We start from the raw sequence: 17,489 nt of genomic DNA on the forward strand, positions 1-17,489 counted from the left end.
GTGGGGACACCGGCTCACAGCGGGGGAGGGACCGGCCCACCATCTCGCGGCAGGCCGACAGAGCTGCGGGTGCTCCCGGGGCCCCTGCCCGCGGTCAGCGGTGATCTCCTCGAGGCAGAGAGATCAGGCCTGAGTGGAAGCTGCGCCAGTCCCTCCACAGCAGGACAAAGACGCCAGGCCCCCGGGAGGCTGCTGGGCACCGACACCCTTGTGCATCACCAATCTGTGGAGGCGAACGACGGGAAGAAGAGGGCTGCAGGCCCAGCGCTGACCGGGCAGGAACCGGCCACTGCCAGGGGAGCGGAGGCGAGAGGGCCCCGCACTCCGTCATCACCCACGGGAGGAAGAGGACCCGTGAGCTGTGACAGCGTCGGGGCGGGACCAGGCAGGATGTCTGTGAACTGGAAATATCTACTCTAACCGAACAGCGTGTGCCGACAGCCACCACCGACACCTGATGGGCCGACGGACCCCCGCCTTTCACGCCCCGTGGTCTGCGGGGAAAGGCCCCACAGCCTCCCACAGGCACCTCTACTCGCTGGTTCGTCTTCCTGGCTGGAGCCCCGGGGAAGCAGCGTGGTTCCCCCAGCCCAGCATCACCTCGCAGTCCCTCCCGGCCTCAGGCGTTCAGAGCTCGGGCCTGTCCATCGGGCGCTGCCACGCCATTTGTGACGAGGTGTAGCTTCCCAACCCCGGATGCGTCCTAAAAGGGAATGGATCTGGTGGAGGCGGAAAAATAAACTCTCTCCACGTGTTCCTCCGAGTGCCCTGACTCCCCGGTTGCAGCAGAGAGCTCGGAGGCTTAAGCGCAGCCTGGAGCCCAGGGAGTCGGTGCACAGCCTTCTCTTCTTCCATTTCAGCCACTGGATTCTGTTTCGTTCATTCATGAAACATTCCCCAAGTGCCTGCCCTGTGGCAGGCTGGTGATTTTGGCCTGTCCTTCCCGAGGTGCCCAGTCTCCCAGGGCTACGGGCCTGCAGGGCAGTGGAGAGCAGGGAGGGCTTCCAGGAGGAGGTGACTCTGTGCCACAGTCTGGAGCAGTGGGGGATGGCGCCGTGGAGTGGGCAGGGCAGGTTGTTGGGGGCCTCTCGAGTCCCATGAAGGAGAGACTGGACGGCAGCCAGAAGCTGGAGGGGAGCCTGCAGGATGGGAGACGGGGCAGAGGCCTGCACTGTGATGGCACGTTCCTGGATGGACAACAGGCACCGTCTGGCCGGTGGAGGAGGGCACTGGGGAACGCTGAAAGACGGCAGAGCTGGAAGGACTTGGGACAGTCTGGGTGTGTGTGTCGGGGGGGGGGGGCAGTCAAGGATGACTGGGCAGGTCAGCAGCTGTGGGGACATCCCCTGGGAATTTTAGGAGGGAGGAGGGGACGGGTGTGGTCACAGCAGAGGAAAGTCCCCAGTGGAAGCCACCCAAGGTCAGGCCCAAAATGGCGCACCGTCCAGGCAGCCTGCCTGGCGTCTCTCATCTAGTTACAGAGCAGCCCCAGATCCAAGCCACAAAACGCACCTTCTCACTTCTGCCCGACTCCATGGTCTCGGCTGTCCCCCTGCCGTGGCACCAGCAGTGACAGCTGCCACCCCTGCTCTGACCTGTCGTTCTAATGGGCCACCTCCCAGGGACTCCCGCCCCAGGCCCCGAACGCAGTGGGCAGAGGGAAGGGTCTGGGTGAGGACACTGGCTTGCCTGGCTTGGGGGCCACCATTTAGATCTGCATGAGGGGTTCAGCCTCCCAGACCTTGGATGGGGGCACACTGGGCTTGCATGAGGTGGCCCCGAAAACCGACTTCGGGGCCGGGCACACCGAGGGGCTCCATCCGCGCGACGCACAGCTGAGCTCGGGTCCTGGGTGCTGCTGCTGGTCTCCGGGCACAGGGGGCCGAGACGGGAGGGGGCCGCACGGCTGGCCAGAGGAGCCTGCCCGTCCGCCATAAATCACCACGCCAGGCTTTATAATTATCTGGGCACTTAAGCTCCTCTTTCTTCCCCTCCCGCTTTCCCCGGGGAAACTTCCTTCATTTCCTACATTATCCCAGTCTCCCCGTGTGTCTAAATCAACCTTGGCCAGCGTGGCGGCCTGCTCCTCCGAGCTCACACCCTCGGCCTACTTTCCTGGGGAGGCCGGGCTGGGGTGCACGGAGGCAGTGACCACCGGGGCGCCACCACTCAAACCAAAGCCCCACTCCTGCCCAGGACAGAAAGCAGAAGATGCTACCACCCTACCCTCCGAGCTGCAGTGACGATGTCCCCAGGCCCGTCGGCTGCTTCTCCTGCCACCACAACCTGTCGGCAAACCCAGACGGCCTCAGGCAGGGAGGTGTGCGGTCCCTCGGCTCCGATGAGGACGAGGAAGCACCATCGTGCTGGCTACCCAGGGCCTTCCAGCAGTGGGGTCCAGGTGACCTTGAGAAAAGTCAGCCTGTCCCCACTCTCCTGGAGACGGGCCGGGTGAGGGCCAGCCCCGCCACGGGTCCGTGGCACCCTGGGACGTGCAGCCTGCTTTACTCACCGTGCGGACGTGGGGTGGGGGCAGTCTGATGCCAACACCTACCACGTATCCAGCTGACCCCAAGCCTCACCTAATTTCCACACTAACCTGGCAGGTCAGTGTCAACACCCCCATCTTACAGATGCAGATACGGAGGCCAGGGAGGAAAGCAATCTGCCCAAACCACCCGGCAGACTGCTATGAAGGCCTGCCACCCCCAGGTTCTGCTCCTTGTCGTAAGCTGGACAGTGTCCACAGTACAGCACTGGCAGGGACCAAGCAGAGGCCAGCCCCCATGATACCTGTGACATTTCACAGTAAGGGGAAGCTGAGGGTTCTCATGGGAGGAGCCATTTGGCAGGCTGGGCAAAAATGTCCCCAAGTCGTCACCCATCATCTCCTGTGAACGGAGGAGGTGGAGAAGACAGCCCCTCCAGCTGGGCATCGCCTGGGTCTGGGGCAGCTGCCGAGGATCAGCCCTGGGCGGGCTCTTCACAGATAAGCGAGCGTCAGCACCACCCCCCAGGCCTCTCGCAGGCCCCCGTCTCCCTGGACGATGAGCCGGCTGGGTTTTTTTTTAAAGCCGGATCTCATCTTCTGCCCGCATTTCCGACCTCCGGGAACCTCTCGGGCAGTCCTCCAGAGCCCTCTGCATTCCGTGACGGGCACGACGCATGTCTCTGCCCACTGCCTTCACAGCCAGGTCACCGGGCACCCGACAGAGGCCACAGCCAAGCCGGACAAGCCCTGCCCCGGGTCCACGGGCTCCGGCCGGCTCGCGGCCTCTCAAGTTTGAAGTCCGGTCCAATTCCGTGGCTCCTTCCTTAAAAAAAAAGAACCCCTCTTTGAAAACAAACAAAAATTCCAGAACTGAGACCCCAGAAGAGCTGGCGCTGCTGCAGCTTCACGTGCTCTCTCTTTCTTGGCACTGCGAGGGACCGCAGAGACAGTTCAACCCTCCGACGTACAGAGGGGCACACTGCGGCCTGGAGAGGGGAAGGGGCCCATGCAAGGCCCCCCAGGACCCTGCGGCACAGCCAGGACGGGAACCTGGGGCTGCCGACTCGGGTCCGGCGTCTGCGCCTCAGCAGTTGCTGGTGCTGGGTGAGAAGAGCCGGGGTCTGAGCCTGTAGCCTGTTCAGACCGAGCGCAGCCACGGCCCTGGGCGGGCCTCTGGGCACACGCCCCACTGAGGGCTGTCAGCCAGGATGGGCAGGCCCAGACCACTGGGCCCCCTGGCACAGGAGACGCCACGCTCAGTAAATGCGGGAAGAAACCCCTGGGGGGGAGTCCTGAACTTCAGGGGCAAGTCTCGAGGAAAGCAGGCTGTCTCTAATGGAAACCAGTCAGCGGGCCAAATGCTGCAGGACCCCCCCCCCACCGTGGTTTCCATGGGGACGGAGCCGGGGAGGCGGAGCCCTGGCAGGGCTGCAGCAGCAGATGTGGCCTGTGCAGGGCTGGCGTGGGGCAGCGGGAGGGGCGGCGCCTGGCAGCAGGGCCCCGGGACGTGGCAGGCCCGGGGCTGGATCTGCTCACAAGCCTGGGGCCGTGGGCCTGCCACCTCCAGGAGGCCTCCCGGATTCTGCGGGCACTCGCACTGGTGGCTCCTGCCTAAGCTCCTGCTCCCCGCACCGTGCCACCTCAGACAGGGCCTGGGCCTCCTGGACATGTTTGCTGAGGGAGGCCCCCCTGCCTGGGAGCTGGGGACAGACCCACTGATCACGGCTCCAGCCCTCCAGCCGGTCCCAGAGCTCCGCAAGGTCTGCCCCATCTGGTCCCTGGACAGTGCCGCCAGTCCCCTCCCACACCGCGAGCCGGGGCCGCCCAGAGCTGGCTCCCTAACCAGCTCCGAGAGGTGCCCCGGAGAATCAAGTGGGCGCTGAGCCACCCTGAGACACAGGGAACCCGCGGGACCAGGGACAGAAAACCGCAGAGGGGACCACGCAGACGGGGACCAACAGCGGGCTCTCTTACATGTGATGGGGCACCTGTTCGACAGTAGAGCTGATTTCACAGGAGCGTATCCTGCCCCCCCCACGGCACCCCGACCTCGGCAGGTGCCGATGACACCCAGGTCCCAGCCAGTCCATGGACCCCAGGATAAAGGGGGTACGTCTCCATGGAAGAGAGGTCAGGGTCCCTCAGACGTTGAATGGCGCCTGCAACAAGCCCCATGGAGAAAACCCCGTGAAAACCCCTGGGCTCCTGGTACAATGGAAGGGTCTGGATTTGGCACAGGGCAGAGAGGACCACTGCGAGAACACTCCAGCCTGCACGATGGTCTTGCCTGTTTTAGGTTCTTACAGCACCTCCCAAAGGTTTGACTCCTGGTGCCTGAGTGTTAAACTCTCTGTAGAGCTTCCGAGATCACCTGGGCCTACAACCTTGTACGCGTGGCCGCTCCGGGGCGCAGGAACGCTCGGGGGAATGACGACCCACGGCTCCCTCCTTCCCATCGCCTGCTGCCACACTGCGCGTCGTCCACGCCCAGCCAGTACTCTGAGCACAAAGGCCTGGAGCCTCGCCCCGCAGGGCGCTAGGGCGCTTCGTGAGCCCAACCAGCAGGCCCAAGGCCCTGGAGAAACAGCAACCCAGGCAGAGACGGGTCCTGGGGGCCCGCAGAACCACCACGACGTACGGCCCCCAGGACGGGAGGGACAGAGGCAAATCCTGGCTCTCCCTCGGGGCAGAAGAACTCCAGGCCACAGGACAGGTCGTCCGGTGATGGCCATCTGAGGAGAGCCCGCCGAGGTCAGCATGCGTGAGAGGGACCCTGCTCCCTGGTGGGGGAGAGTGTGGCTCCTGCAGTCAGGGACCTGGGCGTGGGTGCAGGCTCTGTCACCTGCTAGCTGTGTGACTCTGGGGACGTTCCTTGGCCTCTCTGAGCCTGGGTTCTTTCAGACCGAGAACTGTTACCACCCACTTTCCACAGGAGCAGGGAGGCGGGCATCCTGTCTGTGCCCTGTTCCAGCACCAGGACAGCGGTAGCACACGCTGGCTCTGATTGGATATTGAAACAAAATGGAATTGGGCAGATTAAATTCAAACATGGTGGTTTAACAAGAGCGGATTAGCGTACGTGGCCCTGGGGACTTCCCTGGTGGCCCAGTTGTTAGGACTCCGAGCTTCCACGGCAGGGGGTACAGACTTGATCCCTGGTCGGGGAACTGAGATCCCCCATGCTGCGTGGTTCGGCCAAAAATTAAAGAAAAAAAATACTCGGCCCTGGACCTGGCACTTAGTAGGTCGGTGGAGGTCAGCTCCCCCACCCCCAGGGAGCTGAGTCCTGTTTGCAACATCAGACATGCACTGGCCTCCCGCGGGGGACACAGTGTGGGCCCTGATCCTCTCCCGCGGGCCAAGACGGGATTTCGGCCACTCAGTGCCCCCGCTGATCCTGCTCCAGCCGCTCTCACTCACCCCTGCCCCGGCAGCCGGACACGGACTGCTGGACACGCCTGGCCCTCGTGGCGGCGCTGAGGCTGTGGGCCGTGGTGGCCTGCCACGCTGCCGGGCCCCGGCGTCCCCACCTGCAGGCTGCCTCCCCGGCGTTGCTCACCCGCTGGGCAGGGGCACCCAGGACCTGAGCTGGGGTCCTCGAGGCCCACCCACTCACCCACCCGCCCCGGTCTGGTGCCGAGAAACCGCGGGAGCGCTGGTGACTCGCTACTGCGCGTTCACGGTGACAGAGGCGCCGGCCGGAGGGCACCCTCTCCACACCGCCAGGCTCCCCCCGCAGCCGCTGGGGGCCTCGGCTGCCACGTTGGGGGGCGGCTGACCCAGACCCGGCACGGCGGGCTCAGGTGGAGACCCCTCGCCCCGTCGAGTTGAAGGAAGCGGTACAACCGGGAGGCTCCGGCGGGCGGGAACGGCTGGAACTGGCCGCCTGCCTGCAGGATCCCTCCACCCGCGGCGGCCGGAAGCGCGGGCACACCCACCGCAGGAATCTGGGGGCAGGGCCGGCGCCCAGGAACCTGGGCCAGAGGTTCCCGCGCACACACGAGGGCCGCCAGCACCCCCAGAACCAGCGCCCCACCTCCCTCTGGGGCTGGCGGCCCGGCCTCTGCCTCCCATCAAGCCCCCCGAGAGCCACAGGGACCAGAGGCGGGACCCTTTCCCAGGGCGCCCCCCCCCCCAAACCTGCTCCCGTCAAGGGCAGGTGACGTCGCCCACCTCCACAAGACGCCCGCGGGTAGGCCTTCTCCTCCGCCTCCTGGGCGGGGAACCCGAGGCCGAGAGGGGCAGGCAGCTCCCCTGAGGCCCAGGCCTCCACGCTCGTCCCTCGAGGCCGCCGCGAGGGAGGCCACAGGCGCGCCGGCCTCCGGACAGGCCCCCGCCTGCGGCGTCCGGCGGCTCCCCGAGGCCGACCCCGTCCCCCCCGCTTCACAGGTGAAGCGCCGAGGCCGGGCAGCAAGAACCGTTCCCGCGTCGAGGCCTCGTCTGCCCAGAGGCGCGCTGGGGGTGCACGCCGTCTCCTCAACCGCCCCCCAGGCCCCGCCGTGTTCCTGGGGGGGAAGCGGCCTGCGCCGGCCCCCGGCTCCGGGGCCCGAGCCCGGCCCACATGCGCACGCGCAGCCCTGCGCGGAGGCCGGCCCTGCCTCCTCCCGCTCCGTGGAGGGCGCCGGCACCATGACGCGCCCACCCCCGGCCTTCCGGCCGCCTCCCCCCACCCCGGCCCGTCCTGGGCCTGTCCCGCCGCCATTTCCTCTCCTGGGCTGGCGGCCTGATGCCAGTCCTCTGGGCCTGCAAATGGCCGGCGTCCGGCACGGCCTGCCCCTCCGAGGAGACGGAGGCGGCCTGCCGAGGCCCAGAGTGCAGCCCCACCTGGGTGCCCGTCCACCCAACGCGGGGAGAACGGCCCCCCCCGTGGGCAGCAGGCTGCCCGGCCAGGCATCCTCGGGGTGGCCCGGGGACCAGGGAGCACAGCACACCTGTGTGTACGCGCACGTGTCACAGCACCGCCAAGGGGCACAGGCAAAGGCACGCCACCCACACCGGGCTGCCGCGTAGACACACGTGTCCACACCACCACCTAATGCAGAAGGCTGTACCCGGGCTTTGGAGGGCGGCGGGCCTGGGCGCGAGTCCACCCCACGCCTCCTCGCTGGCTGACCCCCTAAGGCTCCGTGCCTCCGCTAAGACGATGACCTCACCTTGCAGGCATTTCTGAGACTGAGAAGGAAGTCGAGGATGAGTGGAATTTACGGGGCGCTTGCTCTCTGTGAGCCGAGCGTTGTGCCAAGCACTCTACCTGTTTACTCTGAGGCGGGGACACCTACTGTCCCCATTTTACAGATGAGGAAACGGAGGCACAGAGAGGTGAAATGACTCACCCTTGATCAGCACGGCCAGCAAATAAAGACGACTCAACGTGAACCCTGGCCGTGAGTTCTGGAGCTCACTCTCCTTTTCCGAGCTCGAGGGCGCCCGGCGTGGTACCACCGCTGCCACCACGCGGGTTACTATGACGCCATCACTCTGAGGCTCTGACCCGGGGAGGCTGGGGTGCTTCGCTGTGCTTCGCCTCTGAGAGCCCCAGACCAGAGCCCTATCCACAAGGCTGGTAATAAACACAGTTCCGATGCAGAGACGCGCGTCAAAGACCAACACCAGAAAGGATGAAGTGGTTAAAACATCCGAGAGCACAGCCGCTGCAGAAAGCAGCTCCCAAACGGCTCTGGCAAATTTCATCAACATCTCCCTCTTTCTATCATTCCCCAACATCTCTGCCAACAGGTACGTTCCTTAAAATAAGCCACAACAAAGCCCTTCCACGAACAAACGGAAGGGTGTCGGGCGCACTCAGGACATGGCGAGGGAGCACCCCTCTGTCACTCGGCACGGCAGACGCTTGGGCGAGCTGCGCCTGGCCAGGAAGGGCCTCAGAGGCTGAGAGCTGCGGAGCCTGAATCCAGAATTTAGACACGCAGAAGAGAATGTTTCAAGATAGGGAGGGGGGAGAGAGAACCCTCAGAACCAGTTACATCACAACGTGAGCAAATTCACAAAATAAATAGTTATCATCATTTGCAAATTATTGTGGCTGTAAAACTGCTCTGCCCTCACGTGTGTTGATATGGGCCAATAAATACTGCACTTTTATCTTGGCGAGATAATTTTCTTTTAAGTTTATAGCTACTGTTGGTAGTTTACCTGTTGAAAAAAATTTTTTTTCAGTTTGGATTTAAATGTACCTTTAGACCATGCAAAATATTTATCATCTGATTTTTCAGAAGCTTCTCAAAATAATTTTATGAAAGTCTACATAGAACAGCAAAAGGTTTAATGGCTTTCCTACAGAGATTATGAAGATATTAAAATCAAAAGTCCCAAACCCCATAATTTTTAATATACATCTAGTGTTAGGCTTTCATGATGCAAAACAACATAAAAACTGGTAATTAATGAGACCATTTAAGGTCTTTTTACATAGGGCATCTGGAGTCTTAAAAAGGTGCAGATGAAGAGCAGATTTTAAATTAAATTTTAATAAAGGTGATGGCTGTTCTGCGACCAAATTTTTCAGGGGATCAGATGATCATTTAACAGGACTGCTTTTATACACAAATGCAACTTGTTTATTTTGACCTCAGTTCTTCGAAATTGTCGACTCCACAATTGAAATATGCTGTGTGTTCCAACAAGGACCCGGCAGTCGTAATGACAGACCAGCCCATCTGTGCTGTGAGAATGTATAATTTCAGTCTATAGTGGAATTTATATAGAAGCGATGATGTGAAAACTGCTATGCGTGGTACTTTCTTAAAAAAAAAAAAATACTGCTGAGAAGTACTGGGTGCCATGGAGAACGCTGGTATTTGTGCCTGATTTTTAAAAAAAAAGATTCTGTGGAATTTTACTGATTTGGGGGAGGTAAAGTGTTATTACCCGAGTTAAAAAACTAACATGATAATTGATCGCATATAACTATCCCAACTATATAAGGTGTATGCTGGAAACCGTGTTATCCATATACATTAAAACCATTAGATGAACATAATCTCAGTGGAAAACACTAATTTAGAATGAAAATCCTCATTTATGGAAATGAATTGATTTTATGCTACTTGCTCTACCTTGTCCAAAAAGAAGGCGAGTTAATGCTCAGATAATCTGACTATCATTCCAGGATTTAGGATTAAAGGCCTATTCACCTATATTAATTATCATAAAACTATAATTTTATTATAATAAAATTTTTTTAAATGAGTGGTCAGCCATCAAAAGTATAAACTCTTTAAAAATGATGAAACTTCCTCCCTGCTTCCCCCCACCAACCTCTCCATACTGTTGGCTCTTTTGCCTTTAGAATTTGTTACTCTTTTTTTCTATTACTTCTATTTTGTCACCAGTGTTTTATTTGGTGCTTGCTAAATATTTGGGTGGAATGCTCTTCCAGCTTGCAGCAGCAGAATGTGGCTGTCATAATCATGAAAATGTTTTAATTATCTCTGCTCTATACGCCTGTCTCTGCAGCCCCGAAGCCTCCAGCATCCACTGCTGTCGAATCTAAGAACAAAAGCAGCCGCAGATACTCCTCGCGTGCGCAGAGCTCGGTTTCAATATTTGGTGGTGGCCGCTCGGGCCGGCTGCCCAGGCCTGCACAAACAGGACCCCAACGCCTCCGAATCAGGAAAACAAAAATGGATTCACGTGGGAATCTTCCTCGTAGCTGCAATTTAGAACTTTTGGGGCCTGATTTTCCATTTTCCTGGCTGCTACCCCCAAACGTGGGGAAACCGAGCCGTGTCTGCAGGTGCTTTTGTCAGCCTGCCAGAGGGTGGAGGTGAGCTCGGAGCTGAACTCTGCAAAGCCCACCTTTGAGATGGAAAGGTTCCGGGACCAACAGAGAAACTCAGGCAGCCACGGAACCCAGTTCCCGGATGGCGGCAGCGGTGTGGCTGCGGGGACTCAAAGGTCTTCAAGGGACTCACCCTCTGCCCCGCTGGCCACGGTTCAGGCCCTGGATGGTAGGGATGTCTCAGGCCACAGCTCTGCAAATGGGAAACCAGGATGGGCTCAGGGCACAGGCAGGCCTGGGGACCACTCAGGGCCCGAGGGTCGGTCTGGTGGATGTGCCCACGTGTGTCCCACCAGCTGTCTGTGGGCAGGGCAGTTAGGAACCAGCACAGCAACATTAGCTGGAACCCCCAGGCTTAAATAAGCGCTTAAAAAACAAAGCCCAAAACAACCTAAAAGATTTTCCCCACTCTAAGCTGAGAGCCTCAAAGAGTTTCCTTTTTTCCCCTCTCCCCCAAAATAAAATAAAATAAAAGGGAGAAAGAAACTGGATCGCTAAACAGTGGGCATGGCAGCATTAAAGACGCCGGACAAAATGAAAGGGCCTCTGTTTCTCAAGGCAGAACCCACCCTCCTGTGTGCCAGCCTGGTCCTGCCTGCCGAGGAGTTTGCTGGGAGGAGCATGGATGTTCCTGGTGTTTTTCCTTTTGCCACTCCTGGCACCGCCAAAAATTAAAATAATAATAATAATGATAAAAATGAAATCTCCCCCCAAAAACCCGACACCACTGAGCAGGAAAGAGTAGGCCATGCCTATTAATACCTCCTGAAACATTCGTTCACGTTACAATTGAACATGCAGCTACTGTGAAATAACAAACACTCATTTTTATTGTGATTTGCAAAGCCTGTAGCTTTGGATCTTAAAAATAAATGGCTTTGGCTTCTGCATCTTCCCTTGCAGTTTTTGGAAGGGCTTACTTCACTGAAGATGGGCGGGGGTGGGGGGGTCTGAAGCAGAATTTTGAATTTCGGATAACCAATTAGAGAGACGGAAACATAACAGGCACCGAGCACAAGATGGCAGAGCTCGCAGCCTCTCCAGCACGAGAAGGGAAGGAGACTTACCCGAGGTGCAGGAGGAGGAAGAGCTTCTCAAAAGCAAGGAGGCGAAAACGGTGTCCCCCACCCAGCCGGCCGGCCCCCGAGGCAGGCGGAGGAGGGCAGGGCCTGCCGGCCAGCAGGCCGTCCCCAGGTGCCAGCCCCGGCCGACAGGCCCTCGGGCGCCCGGCCTCTGGCCGCCATCGGCCCTCGGTCCCGGCCGGGGCCTCGGCCACCCCGGCACCCGGAGGCAGGGCTGCCAGGAGCCAAGTGGCGCTGGGGAGGCCGCGCCGCCAGCCCAGGAGGACGTGGAAAATGCCACTTTTGTCTCCTGCTCTCATCTGGCACTGGCTGCCCGGGGAGGGGGGGCCAGAGGCGGCCGCTGCGGCTCGGCCCCGCCCACCGGGAATTTTTGAAAGATGCTCATGGGTGCCGGGAGGATGGCAGACGTGGCAGAGGCGGGTGGGCCGGACCCCCAAATCCACCCCGGGGGGCGGGGGGCGGCCGCGCGGGAGAGGGGGGAGGCAGCAGGAGCGTCTGGCCACACGGCGGCCGGCCCGAGGAGGACGCCGGGAGCCCGGCCGGGCCCGGGCGCCAGCCCTCCCCATGGACAGGCGGCGCGGCCCTGGGCGCCATGTTGCGGGAGGCCCGCCTGGCCGGGCTGCTCTGGGGATAGAGGCCGCATTGTTCCCACGCCGGGCCCGGCCGAGGGGCAGGCGGCGGCCAGCACCCCGGCTGTGCGCCCCGGGGGCCCCCAGAGCGAGCCCACTCTAGCCGATGCCCGGGAAGGCTGTGCCGTCCGGGCTGGGAGACGGGTCACTGGCTTGAATCCGGCCCTGCGTCCGACCGGCCACCTAACCCCGGGCAAGCCGTGCCACGTCTCCCGGCCTCCGTTTCCCCACCCGTACAAGGGACAGCGGTCTCAGCTCCGGCCACTAGGGCTGCTGTGATGACGCAATGGAAGATGCACACAGTCAGGCCGCGGCGAGCGCTCCAGGGTCAGGCCCCAGGCCCGTCACCAACACGCCGCTCAGACCATCACTAATCCAGCAGTTTCACCGAGGCAAATACTCCACCACAGGGAGGAAAGGTGACCTGTACCTGGCCTGGGTCAGTGGGCTTGAGGTTCTAATGTGGACACGTTCACGTGGAGATTTATCAGACCTGGCGGCCCTCTCCTGCAGGCCCAGGCCGTGGCTGCGTGGCCAGCCTGTCTGCCCAGGTCTCTCCTTCAGCCCTTTCTGTGGCCAGGAGCTGAGGCGATGACCACCAGGCTGTCCCTGTGCAGGGTGAGCCACAAGGCTGCCCGTGCGGGCGGGGCCCCCGGGCGGGCAGGGCCAGCTCTGAGGGTGGAAGGAACGGCAGGGAGGGACAGAGGCTGGGCCGCCGGGGCTGGAGTTCGCGCGCGGGTCCTGGGTGGCTCCCCGGCTTACGGGCCTTCCTGTGGACGGGCGCTCCCCGCCCCCCACGCCCACGCCCTGGTTGCCTGGAGTACGTTTTATTTTAATACTGCTTTATGCCTGTGCAGAGACAGCCGTACCCAAAGCACAAGGGGCGGGGGGAGCGCGTGAGCGAGAAGCAAGCGGCCGGGAGGAGCCCTCTGGTCCTTGGGCTCTGGGCTCACGCACACGGCCACGTGACGCGCTCGCCAGCTGATGCCAGAGACAAAGCAGGTAGGATTCTGATGCCACGCGCCCGACCAGGAACGCCGAGAATTCCATTCCAGGGACATCTTGGCACGGCGGCCAACAGCCTGGCCCCGGGAGGAGAGGGTCCCCCGTGCTCCGTGGGGGAAGCCACTGAAAACGGTGGGGCCGTTTGGGGGCCACCTGACAGGAGAGGAGGCAGAACCTGGGTTACAGCTGCAGGAGGAGGTGGGCACCCCCACGCCCCCCCCCCCACCCCGACACACACACACAATGTCACCATGACCAGAAGTGGCCGCTGCTGTGCCCAGCTGGCTGCCCAGGAGATAAAGGCCTCCGCCCCAAGGCCCGCGGGCCAGCGTGTGGCCCAGGACACAAGACATCAGCCAGGCCGGCGGGGCCACCAGGCCCTTCTCGGATGCAGCTGCACGCCATGAGGTCTGACAGCATCACCACTGTGCCGGGGCCAGAAGCCCCATCCACAGGTCCTTCTCCTCCCGGCAGGGCGGGGAGGGCTCCGCAGGTGACGTGCATGGACCCTGACACGCTTAGGACACACGTGTGGCCCTGCATGTTCCATGCCCACTCGGAGCCCAGGGCTGGTGATGTGACATGCAACCCACCAGAGCCTCTCTTGCTGTTAAAACATACGGAAGACTGAAGCCAAGCCCAGGCTCCATCATTTCATTATAATTTAAAATGTAATCATAAAAGGCTGATTTGAATGTAAATATTGCTCTTAAACACAGGAAAGGCGAATCTAGATTTAAGAGCCCCAAGTCAGCAGGTAAATATTTCAGCTAAATGCTCTTCTTAACCATCTGAAATCCTAGAATTAAAGGAAGGGCAATTTACAGAAAAACCCAGCCCTGGCATTAGAAACCGAAGGCATGAAGGACAACAATGTTTTCTGCATCTTAAGAGGAAACTCTATTACTCCAAAAACAGAAAAAGAAAATCTGGCCTTTACTTTGTACGTCCCATGCACACATTTTCTAACCGCAACTACCAGGCTCATTTGGCAACAATAACCATCACCTCTGCTGGTCCCATCTCCAGGCGGAAAACCTCTCAGCCACTGATTCAACAGTGGGCCAGCCGGCTGTCTGCGGAGGCGCCCGTTTTATCCATTCACGGGGGTTCTCAGGGGCTCTAAAGGCAGGCGAGACTCCTGAATCCGGACTGAAACAAGTTCCCCGTCCAAAATTTCACAGTGAGACTTTGCAGCATTTTACTCTCAAAACCCCATTCCAAAAAAAAAGTAAATAAAAGCTTGTGTTTTAAGGTTGCTCTGCCTCACGTCATGAGATTTCAGTCTCTTCCATTTCAATTTTACCAACTCTACTGGTGGCCTCAGAGACTGTTACGGTTACCCCCCCAAAGAGAGCTCTCTTCATAGCATTTTTTTTTTTTTTTTTTTGCAGGTTAATGAAGAAAGTGAAACAAGCTACAGCTAAGAGGTTCCAGGATTTTTTTTTTTTTAAGATGCAACAGCAATATTTAAAAACAAAACCGCATTTTTGAAGCCAGATATGATAATTTGCCAACAAAGTCTTTTGGGGAAAAGGGAAGCCTGGCTGGGAGGGGCCCCTCTTCGCCCACCCTGATTGGGGCCACTCCCTCTTCTGTCCTCCACCCACCAGACTGAGGACCCCCTGAGCTGGTGGGGGTCTCGGCCGGTTGTCCCCCACCACCTCCCCAACGCCCCCATCCCCAGGAAGACTGATTCCCCAATGTCCCCATGTCGAGCCCCAGCCTGATCGATTCCTCTCGGAGACCCTAACGAGAGCCTGGGATCCCGGCCCTGCCTCCCAGGGCGCCCTCCTGGCTGTGCTGAAGCTGGACCTTGAGGATGGACCAGGTTGGCAGCCCAGGCACCACCGGCGGCCACAGAGCAGGGCAGAGGGAGGTGGCTCCTTCCTGAGCAGGCCTTGCAGTAAAATCCTGTTTCTTCTATTAGTTCAGAAAACGTCCATCCGGCGCGAACTCTGGGCCAGGCTTGTCCAGCCGGCGAGGGTGTCCGAGGGCCTGTGTGTGGCTTCACTAAGGCAGGCCAGACTCCCTGGTAACCTGCCGGCTGGTCCCAAGTTCACCGGAGGACGGGGTTTGCAGAGGAGTTGAAAGACACCAGAGAACCACAAATACTGTCCAAAATTGCTCTTGGTGGCTTTCCCCCCACCCCCTTGGGATCGACCCTTCCTCTTCCAGACCCAGTTTCTCTCACTTCCATCCTGCATCCCCGCAGCAGACAAAGGCCGACTGGGCCTGGGCCGAGGGAGGCCCCATCCAGCCCACGGTCCAAACCCCGGCTACCTTTCCAGAGCTTGCCAACATGCCCCTGCGGCCTCGCAGAAGGAATCACGGAGGAAGAAAAAATAAACTTGTGAAAGTTTAAACTCCACTCGATAAAAAAAAATCCAGACATTCCCAGTGAAACTTCCCAAGAACCACAGGTCAGGGGACTTTCTCTTTTTCCTTTCCTGTAAATCTCATCCCTGACCGAGTTCTCAGGGTCTGTGATGCCCAGACACTGGTGCTCTGCTGGCCCAGCCAACGGGACACTGGTCGGCCCTGAAAATAAATATTTCATATAAAAGGTCCATTGTCTTTGCCCGGAGACAATTGTTGCTTTTTCTCCCTCCTCGGCTCCATAACATCAGAAAGCATGGCCGCTGCCATCTGGGGTTCTTTCTTGTTCCAACAAGATGTTCTGAGAAAGGGCAATCTTGCTGGGTCTTCCTGGATGGTGAGCTAAGAGAAAATTCTCCCAAAGCAGGCGTTTCGGTAAACGTATGCCCGCATGGGGCCAAAGAACAATTAGCTTGTCAGTGGTGAAACCCTCCCACCAAACTGCCACCCGCGTGGCCGGCAAGGACGCTGGAGGCTGGTGTGGGCCACTCTGGACCGCTGGAGTCAGGATGTCTTGCCCTTTTCTTTCCTGGTCAGCCCCGCCGGAGCCAGCGCCCAGGTGGACTCCTCAAATGCCATCCTCGGGAAGATTCCACCGCTGGAAGGCGCCGAGGAAGAGGCACCTCCTCCGTGAGCACGTCCCTAAGCCCAAGTCCCCGTGACAAGGGAAGCCCTGGCTTTGCAAGCTCCTGACAGTCTACCTTGGAAATATCAAGGTTCACTTTCGCTACCACCTGGGCTGGGGGGTAGGGGTGGTAAACTCCCAGGTGTCCCGTCTAATGAGACCAAAACTAGGTTCTCTGTTTCTTAGAAGCTCGAACATATAAAAATAACTAGCAATAAAAAATGGCGATTACCATTTACAACGAAAACAATTACAACAACAGCCGTTTATGGCGTCCCTGCCATGGGCCAGGAGCCGTGGTCTGTGGAAATGATGGCATCGGAACCTTTCGAACGGCCCTCTGGGGTCGGGATCCCAATCCCTGCTCTAGAGCGGGTGCAGTCCCGGGAGGTGATGCGACTTGTCCGGGGTCCCAAGGCGAGCCAGGGGTGGGGGCCGGATTGGAGCTGCCTGGACGTGAGCTAGGACACCCCCGCCTCACGGGATTTCTGCAAGGGTATTCTCTGTTCTCCCCAGACATGCAAATACACCCTCCCAGCCTGACAACTGCCAGGTGTGATGGTTTTAAGATGTTTTCCTGCCTGGCCTGTAGGCCTCCTTCCCTTCCAAGCACTGTACCTCGCTTGGGGCACGTTGGTTTCCCCAGATACCAAGGAGCACCCACCCAGGCAGGGTGCCCATCAGGTGGGCAAGGCCCTCTGGCCCCACCCTGGGCCCCACAGGCTGCCTTCCAGCCAGGCCTTGTCCACGCCGGGGTGAGGAGGGCAGCAAGGGAGACCTGCTCACGGCCTCGGCCACAGTCAGGTGCAAACCAGAGGGACCTGAAAGTAGCCCTGCCACAAAGCTCCCTGCTGTTCCTGCTGAGCCAAGCAAGATGCTGTCTGCACCTGTTAGGCGGTGTGCGAGACCTGGCCGTGGTGGGGGCCTCGTCACCACACGCTACCCGTGCTGGGCCACCGGCTCCACCTGCACTCCAGAGACCCCCATGCCAGAATCGGGGGCCTGAAGTGGCCAGAGGTGGGCCATGGCCAGGCCCCAGTGCAGGCCAGGAGCCACCCAGGGCCTGGCCTTGGTTGAAAACAAAAACAAGAACACCACGGCCATCCTCCCGCCAGCCGGCCACGGTGCATAAGACCCCGTCCCCTGCTTAGCACATTCTCTGCCTTAAATCCAGAGTGACAAAAACCAGACGGGCACCAGTTTCATTTTCAGAACCTCCTCTTGTATGCATGTCCCCCAAGATACATTTTTTTTAATCCGGATGAGATCCCGACACAGTACGAAACCCCTGGCGGGACCCAGGTCTCCATGGGGAGTCTCCAGTGGAACTGGGCTGGCTCTGAGGACAAGGACAAAGGCAGGACAGGATGGCTTGGTGCCGAGACACGGCCTCCATCTGCGGGGCAGACCCCGCTGTTGGCCGGGGACTCTCAGCCCCATCGCATTCCCTGTGCCAGGGGCACACTTGGGGCGGGCG

The 17,489-nt window shown here is 59.7% G+C and overlaps 1 long non-coding RNA gene across 2 annotated transcripts; it reads left to right on the forward strand.

The window, feature by feature from the left end:
- The first annotated feature begins 11,990 nt into the window (after window positions 1–11,990).
- LOC130856638 (uncharacterized) lies at window positions 11,991–15,569 on the forward strand. Of its 2 annotated transcripts, XR_009054637.1 has the most exons (4): window positions 11,991–12,422; window positions 12,861–13,005; window positions 14,403–14,839; window positions 14,939–15,569. It is a non-coding gene; the product is annotated as an uncharacterized LOC130856638 (long non-coding RNA). The 2 variants fall into 2 exon arrangements; XR_009054636.1 differs by having other exon boundaries at window positions 14,403–15,569.
- Window positions 15,570–17,489: the final 1,920 nt, after the last annotated feature.

Source organism: Hippopotamus amphibius, chromosome 7, assembly GCF_030028045.1.
Source record: "Hippopotamus amphibius kiboko isolate mHipAmp2 chromosome 7, mHipAmp2.hap2, whole genome shotgun sequence".
Classification (NCBI taxonomy): Eukaryota; Metazoa; Chordata; class Mammalia; order Artiodactyla; family Hippopotamidae; genus Hippopotamus; species Hippopotamus amphibius.